Raw genomic sequence first — 20,924 nt, forward strand, 5'->3', positions numbered from 1 at the left:
TAGCTTAGTTATAAAATTCTGCATGATCTGAAAGAAGTAGTTCATTTTGTTTCACTGTTGATTTCTTCATTGCTGCAAGGGAAATCCTGACACACACAGAGGGTGGTGAGAGTGGACTCCTTCCATTTTAAACTGTAAAATGAAACTCCTTAAGAAAAATTAATTTATTGCACTGTTTGCTAGATTTAAGTAATATTTATATGCAAGTATATAAGGTATTTCTTATCTAGATATTATGATGCTGTGAGTCGATCTGCTTTGAAGTCTATTTAGACAACCATGGAATATGCCCATGAGGTTCCTTTAAAATTTAGTTTAACACACCTGCACATAACCCACCTGCAGAAGCGTCTCCACCTCACTCCACCTATCAGTGGGAACCTGCTGCACAACAGAGTTATTTGCCTTTCTCTCTACAAAAGTATAGCAGGACTGGTTGCCCTTTAACATCATTGTTGTCACCCTGCTTTGAAGCTCTCAACAAGATTGTTGAACTATTGTTTCAGCCTTCATAATAAGAAGGAAGAGAGGGAAGATGAGAGCCATGGCGGGTGTACTTGCACTGTGTAATGGAGAAAGGTGTGGATATTCTTTAACTGCTACAGGCTAAGGCTGCCCTAACGCTGGAATATGATTATGTTGATATGGAAAGGGTCTTGTGCTGGTAAAACACCTTTCCCTGGAGCTGTCCCAGGTCTTGTGACAGGCTCTGGCCTGCAGCCCTACAACAAGAAGTGCAACAGCCCTACAACCTGCTGAGTGCAAGGTTTCCATCACCCAATGCGGCAGTGAGCCAGGCGCAGCACAACCAGAGATGGGATTTCTCCATTCGGCACTTTGGGTGGGGTCTTCAAGCTGGGAAGGGGCATGGCAGTGTCACAGACGAGTACCACAACACTGTCACACAGAGTGTAGCAGTTTGAAGAGGCCTTAAAAACCCAACAGAAGGTTATTAATTTGTGCAAAGTTTGGAAATGTTGAAGCACAGCCTTCAGACCAAGGCGGAACTTTCAGTTTCCTGGTGCAATCCATGTCCCAGGCCAGCTCCCCTTCTCTGCCTTCCCTGCAGCACAGCGAGAGCTCAGCCCCTGGCTGAGCCATCATACAGCACTGAGTGAAGCTGCAGGTGTCACATTTTGTCCTATTTGCTGAAAAATTCCAATGGCTGCAGTGCTATCAGTCATCCAAAACTCAGCACAGATTGATATCCCCTTAATGATCTTTGATTACTCTGTGTGCTCCCACATAAGACATAATAGCCAGTATATGACTGTTCTGGTTTTCCATTAATTAGGAAATAAACTTTGTCAACAATCTATCTGTGAAATTAAGAATATATAGAAAATTGCAGCTTCTCTGCCTTCTCTACAAGTAATTTTCATTATTCTTTAAATAATAAAGAGAGTAGAGATCTGCAAAACCCAACAGTTTTATAAAATTATGATTTTAATTTTTGTATTTCACCCACTTAATTTTGATCAAACTAAAAGTTATCATTAATATCTTACTTTCAAAGATTTTTAAACCCTAAAGAGCTCTGGCAGAATAAGGAAGGAGTTCAAGTCCAGTATAAAGAGAAGTTTTATTTGAGTGACTTTCAGGAAACATATCTGTAGTATAGAATGAATAAACGCTTGAAAATGTCCAGATAAAAGCTCTTAAAAAAAAAGAGTCTGGGGGATAAAGTTGTCAGGATTTGAAAATTTGATCATATATCTACCTTCTCAAATTCATCATCATGGAATTTGTTTTTCCTGCAGTGTTCCAAAACTCTCTTTCCCATGGATGATTCATTTGGTAGATTATATAAGATTTTACTTTACAGTTCTCATAGAGAATAAAAATAAAATTGAATGCATGGCTAGGGAACAGATTGACCTTTTATACTTCCAGAGTCTTCACAGATGTTTTCTTTAATGTTTTTTTTTTTCATTTGCCAACACTGTTTCCTAATTTCCTATTTTTTATTTTATTTAATAGCTCCTTGCACCTGCAAATCTGAAAACATTGTAACATGTCACTACATACTCACAGCCCAAATCTGTGAATAGGAAACAGGCACAAGGTGATAAAGTCACTTGCCAAACATTGCAGGCTTGTCCAGTCCTAGGAGCACAATCTAGCATGTTATCTTTTATAACACACTGGAAAATATTTCACTTCTCTGCCAGTACGTGAACCCTTCACTCACCTTATATCTAAACAATTTCTGGTACGTAGAACTGGGGTTTTTAGGTGCTAATAGAGGCCTAAGTTATAATCACAGTGATTGCTGTTGATAATACAAAGCAGCTTGAAATAGCTTTTTGATATTTTTGACTACTTTCATTTTTGCATGCACTGATGTTCTGCAGTTCTCCTAAAAAGAATGGATCAGTCTCTTGGTACACAGGAAAATCCTCTCCTGCTGCAGACTTCCCATGGTGACACCTGAAGTGTGCTCTGTGCTGCAGAGAGGCTCCAGTCTCTGTGAGTTTTCCTTCCCACAGCAAAAAATCTGGCTTGAAGTGGAGGTAGGAGGTGGAGAGGATGGGAGCCTTTTTCCACAAGTGGGAAGCACTTCTGTATTCTACAACTGAAACTACTGAGTACAGTCCCCATAGCTGACCAGCCTGCCACTGATAAAGGGAAATTAACTTCCCTCTCTTCCAGTAGGTGGGAACACAAGGGTGTTAGAATAGCAGCTGTGGATGTTCGGTCACTTGAGGACTTAAAATAGAAAGATTGTTAATTTTAGGAACTTTTTCAAATATTTTAAATCTGTGTGTAGAATATCCATAGAAAATATTTTAAAATTAATATTTTCTATATTAATTCTAAGATAATTAGACAAAAAAATCAAAGCACAATATATGCCATTAAAGTCTATTAAAAAACCTTAAATTTCAGTTATGAGCATTTTACACAGACATCCAGACTGACTACATGAAGCTGGCAAGAGAAAAAATCTGAAAAACTAACAAACAAACCAAAAAATTTCCCACCTCCTCCTCCAAAATTCCACAATACAGATTTTCTATCTACAGTAACTTTTCTTGGATAGATGTCTGTGAACACACTGATAGAAATTGCAGCTAGTTTTGATGAGCTACAGAACAGATGCATAGAAGGAAGGAGGGAGGGTGAGAGATTGTGCAGAACTTCATAAATAAATGTTTTATGCTTATTCATTAATGTTGTGCAAAGAAATATGATAAATAACAATTACAGAACTATCAGTGTCTGTAAATAAAACTGTGCAAAGGAAAAGAGGAGAAATTTGTTTCCAACCATCTTTATGCTTAATGAATGTCTCATTTCTCCAATTAACACTTCCAGTCTTCCATTCTGAAAAAACAGCTGGATGAAATGACTCTGCCTTAAGCATGGATTGGAGGACGTGCCTTGTAACATGCATTTTCCTTGGTCTAAGTGTCACAATTCCCTGTGAATGACGCCACAGATCTGATTGACATGACAGTATCTTAAAACTAAACAGAAGCAAATTGCTGCCCAAAGGCATCAGCAGTCAAAACATTGCTGGTAATTACTCTTGAAGTTAGAAATTCCTCCAGGGATACCTTTCCTATCAAACAATTAAAATCACATGTTATCAGACACAAGTTTGGTTTCTGTGATTTTGTTTGGATTAAAAGACGGATAGAAATTTCTGCAATATTTCTCCATTTTCTGAGATGTTCACATTTTTTTGCCTTCATTTCCCCATTCTGTCTTCTCCAAATTTTTTTCTTCTTTTAGGTACAGGGACTTGTTACTACCTCACTGTGGAGTTTTGAGATATGTGACAGAATATTTCTGCATCACATGAAGAAAATTCAGCCAGTGGATCCATGTGGGTAGAAAACATTTGTGGGCTGGTTTTCCCTTCTTCATCCGACATCTAGAACTTACAAATTCACTGTATTAAATTTTGTGCTTCTTTGGTCAGCTTAGGGTGTGGTTTCTCCATATATGCTTCTTACCATGCAGAGGGATGATGGTAGAGCCACCTGAAGTGGTAGGATACCCATATCACAAGTATTGCATCAGTGCATCAATACCCATCTGTTACACAAATTTCTGATGCACCAATCCAATTTTTTTTCTCCTTTTTGTGGAATAAGATATTCACACCAAATTTCAAGTGCAATCAAAGCTGAGGTACTGCCACATGTAAAACACTTGCAAAAGACTGAACCCTCAATTACTTCCGAACCCACTGCCAGTGGTCAGACCTCCATGGGCACCAGGAACCCCAGTTCCAGGGAACCTGAACTCCAGCTCACCTTGACATAATTGTCAGGATCAAAGCCTCTAGAACACTCTTAACTCACACTTCTATTGCACACACAGCAATACAACAGGACAGTTTTAATTAAGGGATGTAATTGTACATTTCAGTGAAGCAGGATGAATTCAAGCACTCATGAACTTTATGCATTTGTTTATCTCCTGTCAAGCCCCCAGGGCATTTGACCCATGCTGGAGAGATTGCAGAACATTAGTGGAAGCAAAGACACTTTAAAATCCTCATTGCAAAATTGCTTTAATGAGTAATCAGCAGCACATCTTTAAGCCTGTCACACTGACCTTTCCCTGCATGCTTTCTCTCTTTTTTTTTTTTTTTTGCATTAACAGCATTTTTACTTAATACTGTGTTAAAAAAAATGCTGTGGAGAAGGATTTTAATGCTTTCCTTTTATTTCTAACAATGAAATACACATATTTCACCTCTAAAACTTGCTGATACTATAAATTGCGTGACTGTAGTGAAAAAAGATACTTTGTCAGGATGGCACCTTGACAGTGCATGTGTATGAGCCCACTGTAGTGATTTCTTTGTCATGAATGCTTAGTCCAACAGCCCAAACAAGGTTCTCCCCTACAGTTGTTCGCACAGCTATTTGCTGTTCTAGGAGGTCAAAATGGTGGCTAATCCTTAAAATGTATTGAAAATATAAACCAATACAGACCCCAGCAGTGTCAACGATATCAAAACCAGAAACACTGAGGCACAGAAGTTTGTCAATTCTCTTTGATTTTGAATGTATAAAAGGTCTGATTTCACTGGTAGCACATGTGCATTGGAACTAAAATAAGCTAGAGGCAGAGGCTGAACAGAGGACTAAAAATATTAAAATGATGAAAAAATAGTAAAAATAAGTAGGGAAAAAAGGCACAAAATTGGAAATTATGGAGATTATATACACAACTGAATTCTGACATTTTGTCTGCCATTTGTAAATAGGCTGTAACTTCCTAATTTGTGATTTGTTGAAGTCTTTCCAGGAAGAATTTTGCATGGGAAAAATACATGTACAGCTGTACTGAACTGTTTCATAAATGCATATTTTAGTTAATTGTTCTTGTTAAAAATTCAGAAGAAAAAGAAAATATTTAATTTCAAAGTTTTTTTGAACCAAAATGTTTTGGCTTTAATCAATACTAAATGTACTTTGATGCCTGTACATTCATTGATTTGGTTTGTTTTTAAAGCTGCCAACAAACAGAAAAAAACTGTTATTCGTGCAGATCTAATTATAGAAAATGCATATGCAATTGAGAAAACCATGCATACTTAAGACAATTATTTTTGCTTGGACTTCTTCAAGCACTTTTCTGAGGACTATCTTTTTAGATATGTATAATTTTATTCCAGAAATTTTTTTTTGCTCTTGTTTGAGTACTGTTTTAATATTATCACACATTTGTGAGCAGAGAAGAAAGCAAATTTACTGTAAAACTGTGAATTTGCTGTTGCAATAAACCTTAGCCTTAGTTAGAGTTGTTTGCAAAATTATTCTGTGATTTTTCTATTCTTATGTTCCATCTTACAGGATCAAGTGAGCATAAATAGAAATATGTAAATTCCTCCCAGCTGTGAGGAGGGAATGTAACACAATCTGAAGGTGGGCTTGTGGGCATTGAAGCTTGTGCAGATGCTTACTTAGATTTAGGCCTGTTGTATAATTTTTATTCTATATATTTATTGACAACAATACTTTGTTTCTTTAGCAGAATTTGAATTAGGAATAAAGGACAAGTTGGAGACATCAGGAATTATTCTCCTGAGCCAAACCAGCTTTTGAGTGGTCTTCTTGCCCGAGTGCTCATTAATACAAATTTATCATTATAAATTTCTCATTAATTTCTCTTTCTCTTCTTATACATTTACCACATAAACACTTAGTCCTCTCATTTTTGGGGTGTGCCGAACTTCCAACAAGAGATTTCAGGTTTCTTTGGTTCTAAATCTTGTAAGAGGCCTTGGGCTGTCATCTGCCTTTGTCTGGTTGTAAAAAAGTGAGAGGAAGGACTTTGAAGTAGAAAGTTTTCACTCATGTCCTGACCGCTCATGCATTTGGATTATTTGGTGAGTTTGCAACTGTTCAGTGGTTCCAGTGAGTGCTCTGAAGCCTCACTAGAACCAGGGGTTGATGGTGAGGATGGATGTGAAGTGGGGCTGGGCTCTGATAACCAGCTCCCAGAAGGCTGTTAAGCAGCATTCTGCCAGCAGACTCATTTATTTTGCATCTCACCCTGTGAAGCTGCATTACAGCACCTCTTTCAAAGCATGGTCTGTGAAGGACAGCAAGTGCATCATGTAGAAAAATGCAGGAGATAAAAGCTTGCAGTTCACGTCAACCTAAGGGCAAAGGTTTTGCAAAGGACTTTCACAGAGCATCCAGAGTGAGGTAACATATCACTGAACAGCAGCAGCCTTTCCTCCCAATCTTCACAGGGATCGAGTGGGAGGTTTTGCTATTACAAACACCTCTGGTGTACATTTCAAAGTCTCCATCACAGGTGATTATCTAAAGATGTCCTCATTTACTCTTCACGGAAACTCTTTCCAGCAGTCAATTTCCCAGGTCTGCCTGTGCAATCTGCAGCACATCTTCGGTAACACTTTTCCTTCTGACAAGAGGAGTGTGAGCACAAGTGAACATTTTCATAGGCTACTTTCTTAAAGATTTATAACACAATCTCAATGCAAACATTAGAATACTTATTGAAGTGTAACTGTGAGAGGGAGGAGTCAAGGGAAAAAGGCAGTTTGATTAAATTGCAAACATAGAATTGTGGAAAAAAGGTTTTCATTCTGAAATGAGGATTTACTGAACTTTTTCACTGTGAAATAAAATTAATTAACCTCTGAGCAGTCAGTAGTTTCCTTGCAAAGAATCCAGGATTCTGGTCTGTGAGGGTGAAGATGCCAGTCCACATCATGCCAGTCCAAAGATGCCTTTGTGCGACACATCTCACTGGTCACCCATGAGGAATTTCAAAATTGCATGGGTGCAATGAATGCTAGCAGGGAAGAAGACTGCAGAGTATACAATCATTCACACTATCCCTATTTTCAAAATTTTATTCAAAAAATCCTTTTTAATTTACTTTTTTTGGTCATAAATGTTACTCAAATTTTCCAAGGTGAACCCCTGCTCTTCCCTTTGCTGCTTCTCAGATGACAGGCATGAAACAGAGGGGTGTGTCAGGAATGGGCTGTGAGATGCCTTCTGTATATTCCATTGGTTGAATCAAGATTTCTAAAATTATTTTTATCCTCTATTTTCCACTTTTATCTGGAGAGTATAGCCCTCTTTTGTAGCCTGTCAAGGTGTAAATGTGGAAGACCTGACGTGTTTATGATAACTGTAATTGGTAATCTATTTATTGAATGATGCCTTTAGGACTTTATTCTTCCAACCTAAGCCTGAGTTATCTAAAGGTACTACTAAATACATCTCATGAGCACAAGCCACCTGCATTTGTTGTGAATTAGTGGATGTGCAGGGTGCCCAAAACCCAATTGAAGTGATGCCATGGTGCAGCTGTGTGGCCACTTAGGGTATCTCAGATGTGTGGGGATTGCAACACTCATGAGAAAAACACAGCTGAACAGCACTGGGGTATTCCTGCCTATGCCATTTATCAGAGATCAAATTGTAAATGTGAAACAATTATTTAACAAACAGAAAGATCTCCATGAATCATGCTTTTTGCATTTCTTCAATTTACAGTAAATAATGTTCAATCAGATTAAATCAGAGTGGAAAGTCATAATACTGGAATAATATTAAGTTCTTATAGGTAGATTAATACATTTGTTATGGTTTGTTGTGTGTTTATTACAGGGCAGTGGTTGAAATGTCAGTGTTAATTTCTCCTAGATTTTGTTTTTGTTGTTGTTTTTGTTGCTATTTAACCCTTCTGTTTCTAAGACTTTATCTGAAATCCTGGATCTATGAAACATTTTTAAGGATAAAAAAATACAGCATATAATTATTTTCCTTTCAAAAATAATTCAGTCCGCTCTGTATGTAGCAGAGAATATTGAAGCACACATCTATGCCACACATTGTCCAATATAAGATTTGAAAAGCAATTTTCTAAGTTCCAGCAAACAGAGTTTTTTCTCTGACAATGATGAGTCACTCTAGGATTTGGAAGTAAAAAAAAAAAAAAAAATAAAAATAAAAAAAAAAAATTAGAAAATCTTAATTCCTGTATTCCTATGGAAAACAGCAGACATCAGGATTGCAAGATACTAAGATACTTTGGGAATATTTTGCTTTAACAGTTTCCTTTAGCTGTCCAAATTCGAGAACATGAACTCATAATAGCCATCTTCCAGGCCCAGCATTCAGAAACTGTAACATAGCTTTTGGCTGACTCAAGCTTGTCTCTTTCTGTAACAGAAATTGGCTTCCCTGCTACCCCATGACTTACCATCAGTGGTAAACACTCTCCAGAACCCTTTTGAAAAGGATGATTCATCCCTGGGGTATTTTTAGGAATTTGTTAACTTGCATTTAGCTTAGTGTGCTGGTAGCCAATAAACAGAGTGAAGACAAGCCTTGAGCAGTCACACATAAACCATTTTGAATGCTATAATTGTACAGCATTATCTTGGTCTGTAGACTGAGTCATCTGCTGGTTAAGCAGAATGGAAAAAACAGAATAAGACCGTTGCTACAACAGGGATTTTGATAAAATGCTAAAGGAATCAGTGCTAGCAACTGGATTAAATTTATTTTTCCAGGATTACACCTGCTTGTTCCAGGCACAACTAGAAATCTGTGTGTTTTTTCCCAAATTTACTGGTCTTATGTGTGAATATCACACGAATTGAAGTGCCAATATCACAGAAATAACACAGTCTAATGTACTGATATACCTCTTTGAGCAAGTTTGACTCCAGACAGAACCCTTTCTGTGTCTTGTATTTCAATCCATCTGAAACAAAAATGAAACACAGCAGGCACTGCCTGTTGTATGTGGCTGGGGACCCAGTTTTTGCTGACACTTGGAAGTATGCCCAAACTGAGGTGGGGAAAGGGCTGGGAGGGATGAGGGGGGGACGGGGCAGGAGCGGGTGTGGAAGAAGAGAGAAGGAGAAAGAGAAAGAGTTTTTTAGCAGCTGACCACCACTTCAAACCAAGTGCAAATCAGAAACAGGTTTTGCAGTACTTAGCCTAACAGGAAGGTAATAAGTAAGTGAGATTTTACACCATCCTTGGGACTGTGAAACAGAAACCAGATTTTGGCAGACAGATTAGGGGAATGCCACTTCATGGAGAATGGAAAGTGATGAGTTACAGGAACTTGGCACACTGATCAGATCATCTTATCCTCCCACTCCAAGCAATACGATCCTGGCATCCTACTTTACACAAATATCAGAAACATGATCTTCATGAAAGCTCACATGAATTAGAAGCCAGTGACACAGTCTGTCATGCTCCTCTGCAGAGAGTTCTCCTTCAGTGTCATGAGTTGTCTGGCTACGCTACGTATAATGATTTAAGCCTGAAAAGTAAACACTTAGCTGTTTGGAAAATATGAACAATTCTGCTTTTTCTTTTGAAGGATGTTGAATTGGTGAAAGGAAGATATTTGTCAAAGATCACAGTAAAATTGCAGTAGAAGACAAATAAGATTTTGATGAAACTCATGCCAAAAATGTTGCAAAATCCTTTAATCACGTGCCAAGGTACCTGCTGAGTTCTTTAGCACCCAATTAACAAATAAATGAACAGGTGAGAGGACAAAGATCCTTGGAGTCTGTCTCCTTTACAACTTGCCTGAAGGCTTCCAGGATTTTCAAATTCATAGGTCAACAGATGGGCTTATGTGGATTTAGGGGCCTGGAAACTCTGAAAGCTTCACAGTTGCTGCCCTGGCTCTTCAGTGACCATGATAATTCCCAGCTTCTCAGAGAATGCTGCTCTCCATCTCTTTGCTTGGGACATAATGAAATATTCATTGAGCCAAAATGGTCTGTCTCTATGGTTTAGTAGTTTAGGGCACCACCTGACTTAAAACAGGGATTTAAATTCAAGCTGATGGATGCCTTTATACTGAAATACCAGCTGGCACAGGAAATAGGATTCAGATCACTGTCCTAATTATCAGGCTATATAGCAACTTTAATGCTCTGATCAATATTTTATTATGAAATGTAAAATGGAATAGAATAACAGAAGCAGTGGAAGAAGACACCTATCTCAATACAACACTTATGACATCTCTCAGGAGTCAGAAGGGTTTGAGTCCTTCTTTGCAAAAAGGAATAGAAGCCAAGTCCCCTAATCCTGTACTGATATTTGGCAGCCACATGCTCCTAGTTATGGCTGGAACTTTATTATGAGTGTTTTAGTACAAATTTGTGAATAGTTATACTTTCCATTACAGAACATTCTTCGCATCATTAGCTCTTAGACAAAGAAATAAGATACAGTGCAAAGTTCCCAGATCTAGTAGATTTCCATCAGAAATCAGAAGGTGTTAACAATTTTGTTACACAATGTTATGTTAAAATCATTCTTGAAATTTACTCACATAATTTAAGCAGAAAGAAATAAAAGCTGAGTGTAATGATAATTAACCCACACTATTCAACAGCTAATTTATCACAAGTATTTTTAATTTTTTTATCACATATACATATATATGCATATGTAACAATAGAAAATAGAAAATTCTTCCATCAAAAACTAGTTGTAATTATTTAAGTTTGTATTATATCTTCTTTGAAAGTCGTTTATACTATGCCAAATTTTCTGCAATTTCCCACCTGCATTTAAGACTAAAAGCTTTTTATTAGAGAAAGCCATCTGCAGATATACTTATAGCTGATATTCCATCAGATTCTGTAAGTCTATGTCAACCTTACAGATTATATACAATTATCATCATCAGTTTTGCTGCTATATCTCTGCATGTTGTGAACAAGATGACATTAAGAGAATGTTTCTCCAAAGACTTTCTGGTGCTTTTGCTGCCTATTTACATAAAGAAGAAAGACTATTACAACAAGCATGAAAGGTTTGCTGGTCTTTTGTTCCTTCATCTGCAGAGAAAGTTCTCTCATTAATTTCCATAAGACAAACATCTTCCCATGGTACCATCCAAGAAGGTACTGACAAAAATGAGACCAGATGCCTTTCAGTAATTCTATTTGAAACACTTTCTCTGTCAAAATTAGCAAAACAGAGCTGGGGCTGTCTGTTGAAACAGCAATGAGATGAAAGCAATGCTGCAACCTGATATTCCTGTTGGGATTTCTTCAGCGTAAATTCAACTTAAACACCCTTTCTAGAGCATGGCACTAAGGAGCAAGGACAGCAAAAGAGAGGAAAAGACAGGGGTAAAATGTTACAGATGCAGAAGAAATGAAGCCCCAGGAATTCAGGAAGTGTTCTGTAGTATGAAATGAAAGCCTGACACCCAAAGGCTAAAACGGAACCACTGCAAAGCTGGGGACATTACCTACACTGTTGATTTTTTACTATTTCAGGGTTTTTTTTTTTTTTCTCCATTCGTTTTCTTGGGGAAAATTATTGCCTTGCTCTCTAGGAGCATTTCCAAAGAACAGGAAGTGAAAACACAACCTGAGTGTAATTGAACAAAACCTATATTTCAGTGAAAGCACCTCCTAAATATCTGTATTTATGTCTAGCATATGCACACAGGATATGCATATACCCCTGGTAGAGGGGACCAGTAGTGATAAAGGTCTTGTGTCTTGTTCTCTGACACCTGAATTGTGATCTTTGAAAGTGTTGTAACACCTACAGAAAATTCAAGTTATAATTTCACATTAGGAAGGTGGTAAAAAAAAAAAAAAAAAAAAAAAAAAGATGCTGCAGTTCCCCATCACAACACTTTAACACATTCCTGATAGGGTTTGCTGCATCTGATTATCTTGCAGCTGTTCTCGGTGAAGTTTCTTGTCTAGCTGGCATGGACACTGTGAGAAATTGCTTTAAATAAGATAAATCCCAGATAGTTTCCTTAGGTTAGCTCTTGTTATACCTTCTTGATAGCTAATAGAAAGTATCACCACATAGCAGTTCACAAAGATTGTTTAAGGCTGTTTAAGATTATACTGAGACAAAACATCAGACCAAAAACACAACACAAATTTCACACCAGTTCCCCCTAGATGTCAAAAACACAATGAGAGTCAGTTTGGGCCTTATTGAAATTATCAGTCTTGATCAGAAACTTATACAATGAGGTCATTCAAACTGACTTCAAATGCTAACACAATCAATGCATCCTGCTTTCTAGAGGAGCCTGAATTCTCAAATGCTCCCTCATTCCTGCAATGATGCCTCACCAGTCACTCTGTGGGTACAGTTTTACCACACTGGCTTCATGCTTCTTGGCTTTCAATCCAGTCAGTTTATGATATTATGTATTTTCTTGAATGACTGCTACTGAGGCAAGAATAGATCATTATTCTAATTACATTCTTTCAGAATTTTGTCATTTATGTACATAGCTTTATATGTATTCTATATGTGAGCTCCATTTTATATTTTGTCCAATGTGTCTGACTAACAGGAACTTCAAATCACCAATAAACCATGTTTGACACTCCCTTGTTTAACTCAAATCTCCTCAGTTCCCCTATGTGTCTGTAACATAACCAGTCTGGCCAAACTCTTCCATTTCCACCCACAGCAATTTCCAAAATGAGATCATGATTCATTCAGTGGTGCTTTTATTCTGAACACAAACTTATGTTTAAATAGCTTCATGACTGGCATCTACTCTTACAAAGTCTGAGGAACAATTTACAAAGGGATTTCCTTTTAGATCCCTGTTATTTATGAGCTGCATGACATAAGCATGTAAAGCTCTTTTAAAGATATAATGGAGCTTTTAGTGAATTTCCCCATTAATTGGTCTTAAGGAATTTCTGGTGCTAATGCATTTGCAATTATTTTGTAGTGTCTTGGTTTCAACAGCTCCAGTTGCTGCATCTCCTACTGTGTTGCATCCAGGAATGAAAATGTATGGAGGGGGAAATAAAAAAACCCAACACATTAAAAAAAAAATCCACAGATCAAAACAAAATCCAAAGGGTTTAGGAGACAAAAATGAATATCCATTTGTGTATAGCTGGGGATCAAATTGAGAGTTTACTCTTAGTTGCAAAACTAATTTTCTAGAGACTAAAAACAAATGTTTATTTTAATTAGTAAGGACTATCAACACCTACTATGACACTTTAGCAATTGATGACCTTTCAGGCGGCCTTAATATAAGAAGCTGACTTTAAAGTATTGCTGTTATTATAATTAATGCCTTACAAGAAAATGTTGAAGCACTTTTTTCACCTTGATCTTGCATATATACAGCAAACATTAGATTGTACTATCAAGATGCATTTTTTGGGGTGCTCTCTATATTTTTCCAACACTGCTTAGCATTTTCTTTGCTTTTTGACTGCACTAAGCTCTGTGAAAATTATTTCCACAGAATTTGGTACTCAGATTCACTCTACATTAGAACTGGTAAACCAAGATTGCATATTGAAGTTAAGGATCATCCCTCATAATTATATTAATTTATGTTTATCTATACCAAGGTTCACATTCCATGCTATTTTTGTCAGGTATTCAGAACAGCCAGGATTTGGCTAGGTTCTTATGAAATGCTGCTGCACAGTCAGTGTGCATTTTTTGTAGCTTTGAACAACTTCAGTTTCAAAGGCTTCCCATCAGATTTTGTCACTTCAGCTATTCCCCTTTCTAGACAGTTTATGGGTAACTTTCTACATAATTTATTGATAAGTTAACAGCACAGATCACTGAGGTATGCTATTGATCACTCTGCTGGCAATACTGACAATATACCCAGATAACCCTGGATGTATGGACAGATGGGGAATGAGAGGATGAAAGCACCACCTTGAAAAGTGACTTGGGGGTCCTGGTCTGTGGCAAGCAAAACCTGAGCCAGCAGTGCCATGATCTGAAGTCTTGACAGGGGAAATTTAGGTTGGATACTAGGAAAAGGTTCTTCCTCCAGAGGGTGGCTGGACACTGGACAGGCTCCTCAGGGAAGTGGTCACCAAGCCTGGCAAAGCTCCAGAAGTGTTTGGACAATGCTCTCGGGACTGGTGTGACTCTTGGGGATGGTGCTGTGCAGGGCCAGGAGTTGGACTTCATGATTCTTATGGGTCCCCTCCACCTCAGCATATTCTGTCATTCTGCAGTGTGTTTTCCATTTTCTGACCACGTGTTTGTCTTATTCATGTTCAGTCTTCCTTTTGTATATGGATGATAGTGCCTAAATATAGAAAGCTCAAAAAGACTAAAAATGGTGTATTGAGTAGAAAACCCATATGGAGATGTAAGCAGCTTCCTCATGACCATTTCATTCACTGAGAAAAACCTTCAGCAAGTTAAATTTCCAAATGCGTTTTGGAGATTCAAGTAGATTTTATGAACCTACTCTCCATTATCCACATCACTTCTAACCAAAGAGCTGTAGTAGGTTTGTTTAGACAAAATTAACATACAGAAAACCCAGCTCACTATTCCTTAATGCACCATACCTATCATGTTACTTTAAGTCTTTACTGAAGATTGTTTGATCTGTGTGGCATGGCTGTGAAAACAACAATTAGCATTTCTTCAGATTTTCCAGAAATATTTTTGAAAATTTGGCATAATATTAAGCAATTTTGAGCCCTTTGAGATATAAGCATTTCTCTCTTGAGGATCGAATACCACAGTTATGGCTCAGTGATTGCAGCCTTGACTTCTGTTTAGGACTTCTGGGTAACTCATGGTTCTGCTAATGTAGTCTGCAATGTTTTTTTCTCTTACTTCAGTGTGAATCACATTCTCTTTTCTCATATGAAAGTAAAGAACATTAGGTTTAAGAATCTCATCACACTTTTTCAAACTGAGACAACACATAGAGATGGGTTGTCTACCCAAGGCACCATTTTTTGTCCTTTTTGGACTTTGCATGTCTGTGCACTATCATCTATATGCAGAAGGAAGAATGAACAGGAATACATTCAAGTTTCTTCTGAAAAAAATGGTCAGAAAATTCCAGAGGTCAAATGCTTTGCTGAGTAACTCGGGTTGTTGATAACTAGGAGAATGTGAGGAATCTATTTAAAACAACTTGGACACTGTTTGGGAGGCTCTTGTTCTTCTGAGCAGGGTCATATGAAATGGTCACCTGATGTGTGTAGAGCTTGACTGACATAAACCTGCAAGAATCTCATGCAAAGCAACTGCATCAAAACAACAGGGTCATTTTACAAAATAAGCAGGATGAAAGCAGCAGTATTAATTTAGGATATGAATAGGGTTCAGGACTCCATGTGTTTAAGCATTTACTGTAATTTGTCAATGTAGTTCTTAGTAATAGGAGACAAGACATGAGGAATGCGAATCTGACTCTTAAGGATACACTGATGTTATCACTGGAGTTTTCATTTCTTTCAATGTACTAAATCAAATGAACGTGCAGTGATTTAAAATCATCACTCTGCTCCCATAAATCAAGGATTTAACAGTTATGGCTTTTTCAATATGAAAATAAAGAGGACCCAAGTCACTTCTCAACATTCCTACTTAGTCTTAGCTTTGTAATACAACACAGCTATTCCAGAAATTACATTCTATAATGTCCTCTATTGAAAACCTGGTTTTATCCAAGAGGTTGTAGTATTCATTCCACTTCCTGTCTGTGGCCTGTATGTTGTCCATTTCTATGTCCTCAAGGCAGGCAGGAGGATCCAGACAGCAGGATATTAACGACCTGCCCATAAGAAGCTACCCCTGCATGTCTGGCTTGGCACCTCAGTTTGACTTGCTTACCTTAACACCTGAGCTAGAAACAGAGAGCTTTAAGCTGTTGTTGGGGTTGTCTGCAAGAACAAAAACGTGTAGGTGTTTTGGCATTGGTAGCTGATCAGCTCTGTCCCCCAGTCAGACTTTCTGGATGATCAGTAGACTTAATATTGTCTTTATGCTGGTGTGCTACTGCCCTGTGGGAGGCACCATGATTCTTTCCCCTTTTGGAAAGGCAGTGAGTTTGGAGAGGATCTGTAGCTAGTACAGTGTCTATATGCACAGGAGAGGTAAGGCTGAGCTGCAAAATATGTCAACAGAGAGAAGGTTGTTATCGTTTCCATGGTGTGAGTGCAGGCAGGAATGCTGAATTGTTTACATTCTTTTCATATGCAGCCTGCTTACATTTCTGGTGTACTCCCTTTATCAATCACCTGCTGAATTCCTGCAGTGAATCATGTATGGACAAGCTCCAGCTGATGGTTATGTTATACTCAGGTGCTGATAAGAGTGTCTTTCTGTTTGTGTCAGCTTCTGCTCCATAAACAACCTCAATGACCCATATCTTCAATATGTAATAAGTGAAAGCTTTTCCAGGATTATACTGTTAAACTGAAATTAACCTTCAAAGAGCTTTAGCAACAGTGTTAATGTATCAACATATTACACAAAATGGCCTGAAGTGCATACTAATTTCCATGATGGATGAGAGAATTTTGGAAACTATAACTGCTTATTTTGGGGTTTAAAGTAGTCTCAAAGATTAAACTCTATTTCATCAAATTTTGGATGTCTGTGGTGTGAATACCTACCTATAAACTCACCTTGTCTGCTTCTAACAGGGGGAATTAGGTACTTTAAAATAGGTGGGATTCCTTGTGCTCTAGAAATGCTTTGTTGTCTCCTCTGGTTAGAAAAAAAATCTGAATGATGAAATCAGATATAGATGTCTACGCTGCTCATATCAAATTTTGGTAAAATGAAACTGACCATGCCTCTCTGGGATTAAGTTATAACTTCATGGGGTCAGTTTTTTAAAATCTGTGCAATGCATAGCCTCTGGTGCTTTCCTCTGGTGTAGTGTGATGGTGGTTCCTGGGAAGGAGAGGAAACATATTGTGTCCATGGATAAAATGTGTGCTGCAGTATAATAGTTCCCTCGTGGCTATAACAGAGCATTTCATCCACTGATGGAATATGTTCTCTAACAAAACAATTACAAATAAATGATGACAATTTTGAGTACCAGAAATGCCCTTAAGACAGTACTGGTCTTCATTTGTCTTTACTTCTGACCTCAAGAACTGGAATTCTCAGCTGCATGGTCTGTCACACCTTGTTTGTATTGCACAATATTGAAATGGCAGACAAGGTTGAGAGAGGAAAATTTCTTATTTTAAATTTGAGTGGATATTGTATTGTTTCACATTCAAAATCTCTAGGAATGAAAATTGAATTCATAGTGGCTCAGCCATTCTGGCCTTTGGTGCAAGAAATAGGAGGAATTTTGAGAAAGACAATTTGAATCACATACAGATGCATTATACATACAGCTATATACATAGAGATATACAAGATAAGCCCTGTCATGAGAAGGGTGACAGGGCTTGTACATGAGTTTTACTTTCCAAACATCTGCATTTATTAAAGCATGATTTGCCATCTAAAATACAAAATAGACCTTATTTTAGTAATGTATTTACAGATGTTTAAGATGGATACCTACATTAAAGATTGAATTTTATTTCTTACCTACACATTCTTTCTTAAGTCAAGAAGATTTAAATTGTCCTGAGCAACAGTAAAACTGAAAAAACAGAATCACATAAATATCCTTCTAGAAAACTGAGTGAAAGAAGTAGTAGTGGAGAGGGAGCCTAAACTATTCACATTCTTAGAAATAAAAAACAGTGATATTTGCATAATAATACAACATCATTATCTAGAATAAATTGTAGTGTGGACAGGACCTGTTCAACTTATAATGCAAAAAAGACAATTAAATATTATCAAGTTGTTTTTCAGAATTGTGAACAGATAACCATTTTATTTTTCAAAATTTAAGCAGTCTCTAAATTAAAAACAAAAAACAAAAACAAACAAACAAAAAAAAAACCCTCAGGGAAATTTATGGGAGTACTCACATTAATTGAGACACATATATCTATGTTGATGTCAATATTAATCCTTATCGATAGATAGGGACACCAGGATTCATGCAATTCCCTTTTTTCATTGATTATACAGCTCTGTAGCTGGTGATGTAGCCAATAACAGTGCAGGTTGCAAATCCAGAACCTGGTGACCAAGAACTATTTTCTCCCACTTCTTCCATTAAGTGTCAATTGGTGTAATGATGTACTATATTTTAAATAATAATAATTTTTTAAAAGGCAATTTCACTATTAGATTAATAAAAAACATGCATTTGGGAAAAATAGATGTATGTGTTTGGCATTTGTATAGGGATCAGTTCATTCATTCAGAGTTTTGAAGCAGTAATTCTAAGAAGAGGTTTCATGGTAGTGGTTAAGTTTTATGACTGATTGTGATGTAGGTACACAATCAACAGGCACAATATAGATTTGATTTTGCATTTTTTTTACACATCATTTTTGGCTGTAAAATCTGAAGCCAGTTTCATAAAGAAGCTATAGCTCTGTAATTGGAACAATGTGTGCAATAATACCAGTGGCAGGAGAAACAAATGCTTTTTGGACTAAATCAGTGTAACTCAGCTGAGTAAGTCTGAAAAGCTGTGTGAAAGCAGTTATATATTCCCTCCTTGTATGGGACAATTTTTCTAAGTTTAACAATGTACTACAAAGCATAATTCATAATCTCAAGAGAAGACTGAATAATAAGGGAGAAAAAAAAAAAGAAAGCTAATAAAACCCCCCAGAGTAACACAAATTGCTTGACTTTCCTCCATTTATTTTCTTAAGAACTGGGATGAGATAATGGCTTATATGGTCACTGGCACACACATACAGCAAAGTAGCTCCAACATGGCACAGAAGAAGGTAAAAGACAGGAGCTAGTCAGGGGTAATAAACTCTCTGGGTCATTTCAGAAGTCAATTTAAACTGAAATATATAGATATAAATATATAATTACACACACATGTACACACATGAGGATTTTATTACTTGATCATTCTTGGTGGCTCTGTATCCTCAGCAGGAGTAAGGAGACTTCCTGGAGAACAGCAATGGGCCTGCAGCCCCTGCCCTGCAGTGCATGCAGTGACAGCTGTTCAACCTTTTAAGTGAAAAGCATGTGCTGCTCTGCACCCTTCCTTCTTCATTACCAGAATAGTTCTGTCTTGGATTAAGTCCTAGAATATCTACAGAAGAAACAGAATTAAACCCTCTCCCAATAAATCAAACCCTCTCCCTAGAGCTCTACAAAATATTTCCCCAGTAACATAACTAAAAGCCATGTCTTGCAGGAGCAATGACAGATGAGCCACAAAAAAATATTGAGAGGGGTGAGACACTGTCACAGGTTACCCAGAGAAACTGCGGGTGCCCAGTTTCTGGAAGTGTTCAAAACAAGGTTGAACAGGACTTTGACCAACCTGATCTTGTGGAAAGTGTCCTTGCCCAAGGCAGGGGGTTGGAATTAAATGATCTTTAATGTCCTTTCCAACCCAAACGATTCTATGATTTGAAAAGCTTTTGTTTCTGTCACTATGTTCTGCGTTCTGTTATTTGGGAAGAGGGAGTCCACATAGTCAGTTACTTTTAGATTATGGTCTTTTTTTCCCCTCTTGTTTTGCTTTCTAGCTCTGCCTTTCCACAATTCTTTAAACCACTGCATCTTGTTTATTTTATGAGAATTTGCCTGAGAGGAAGAGACAATGATATTATCTCTAACATACTTACTGCAAAACAAGTTTCAGTTCTTGTAGTTCACTTTCAAGCTGTGTGAACATTGACTATTGGCTGCTTAAACACAACTTTCCTGGAAAAAGTGGTTTTTGGTGGGTTTTTTTGGGGTTTTTTTTGTTGTTGTTGGGTTTTTTGGGGTTTTTTTTTTTTTTTTTCCTGAAAAAGTATTTAATAAAATTCATAACACTGAGAAATTCAACTGCAGTGAAATTTTCGACCCTGAAATTTGCTGGTACTAGAAGAAAACACAATGTGTAACACTGCTGTGCTCCAGCATTTGCATTTGCTAGTTATAGCATTCTATTCAGAATTTAAGTTGCCTTCAACAGAATAAGCCTAACTTATTTAGAACGACTAGAAGGCGAGCTGCTAGGATAAGACAAGAGCAGTACAAGCATGTAAAATTCTATTTATCTATGACAGAGCCCAAGGGGCTCTGAGCTGCCTAATAGGAATCCATTCTCTGCCAGTCTTCACTATGAAGAGCTAGAGACCCCTGAAGAAATGTTTATTAATGGTAATTGGACTGCCATGGCTTAGTAGTGTATCATTAATTATATAATTGCATTTGATTAAAAATCCTTACAATAGCAGTTTGCACTTGATCTGGTCTTTTTGATGAAACTAAAAAGAAAATAATAGAAAAAACTTACTGTTCATTAGTAATTCTTAAATTACATTAAGGATTAGTACTGCAATTTGCAGTTACCAGTCTCTTATTCTGTTACAATACTAGAAAATTTTACAGTTGCAAACAGTCTTAAGCTTTGCATTTTGACTTCAGCCTTTTCACTAATGTTGAGCCCTAAATTGTACAAAGAACATCTTGTTGGTTTTAATAGAGTGTTACTTCCAGTCTAACTTCCAAATTTTCTCTGAATAATTACAAGTATTTATGGGAGAAAGAAAAAAAGAATTTTAAACAAGGATGGACTTAGCC

The sequence above is a fragment of the Passer domesticus genome, chromosome 1, assembly GCF_036417665.1.
Source record: "Passer domesticus isolate bPasDom1 chromosome 1, bPasDom1.hap1, whole genome shotgun sequence".
NCBI lineage: Eukaryota > Metazoa > Chordata > Aves > Passeriformes > Passeridae > Passer > Passer domesticus.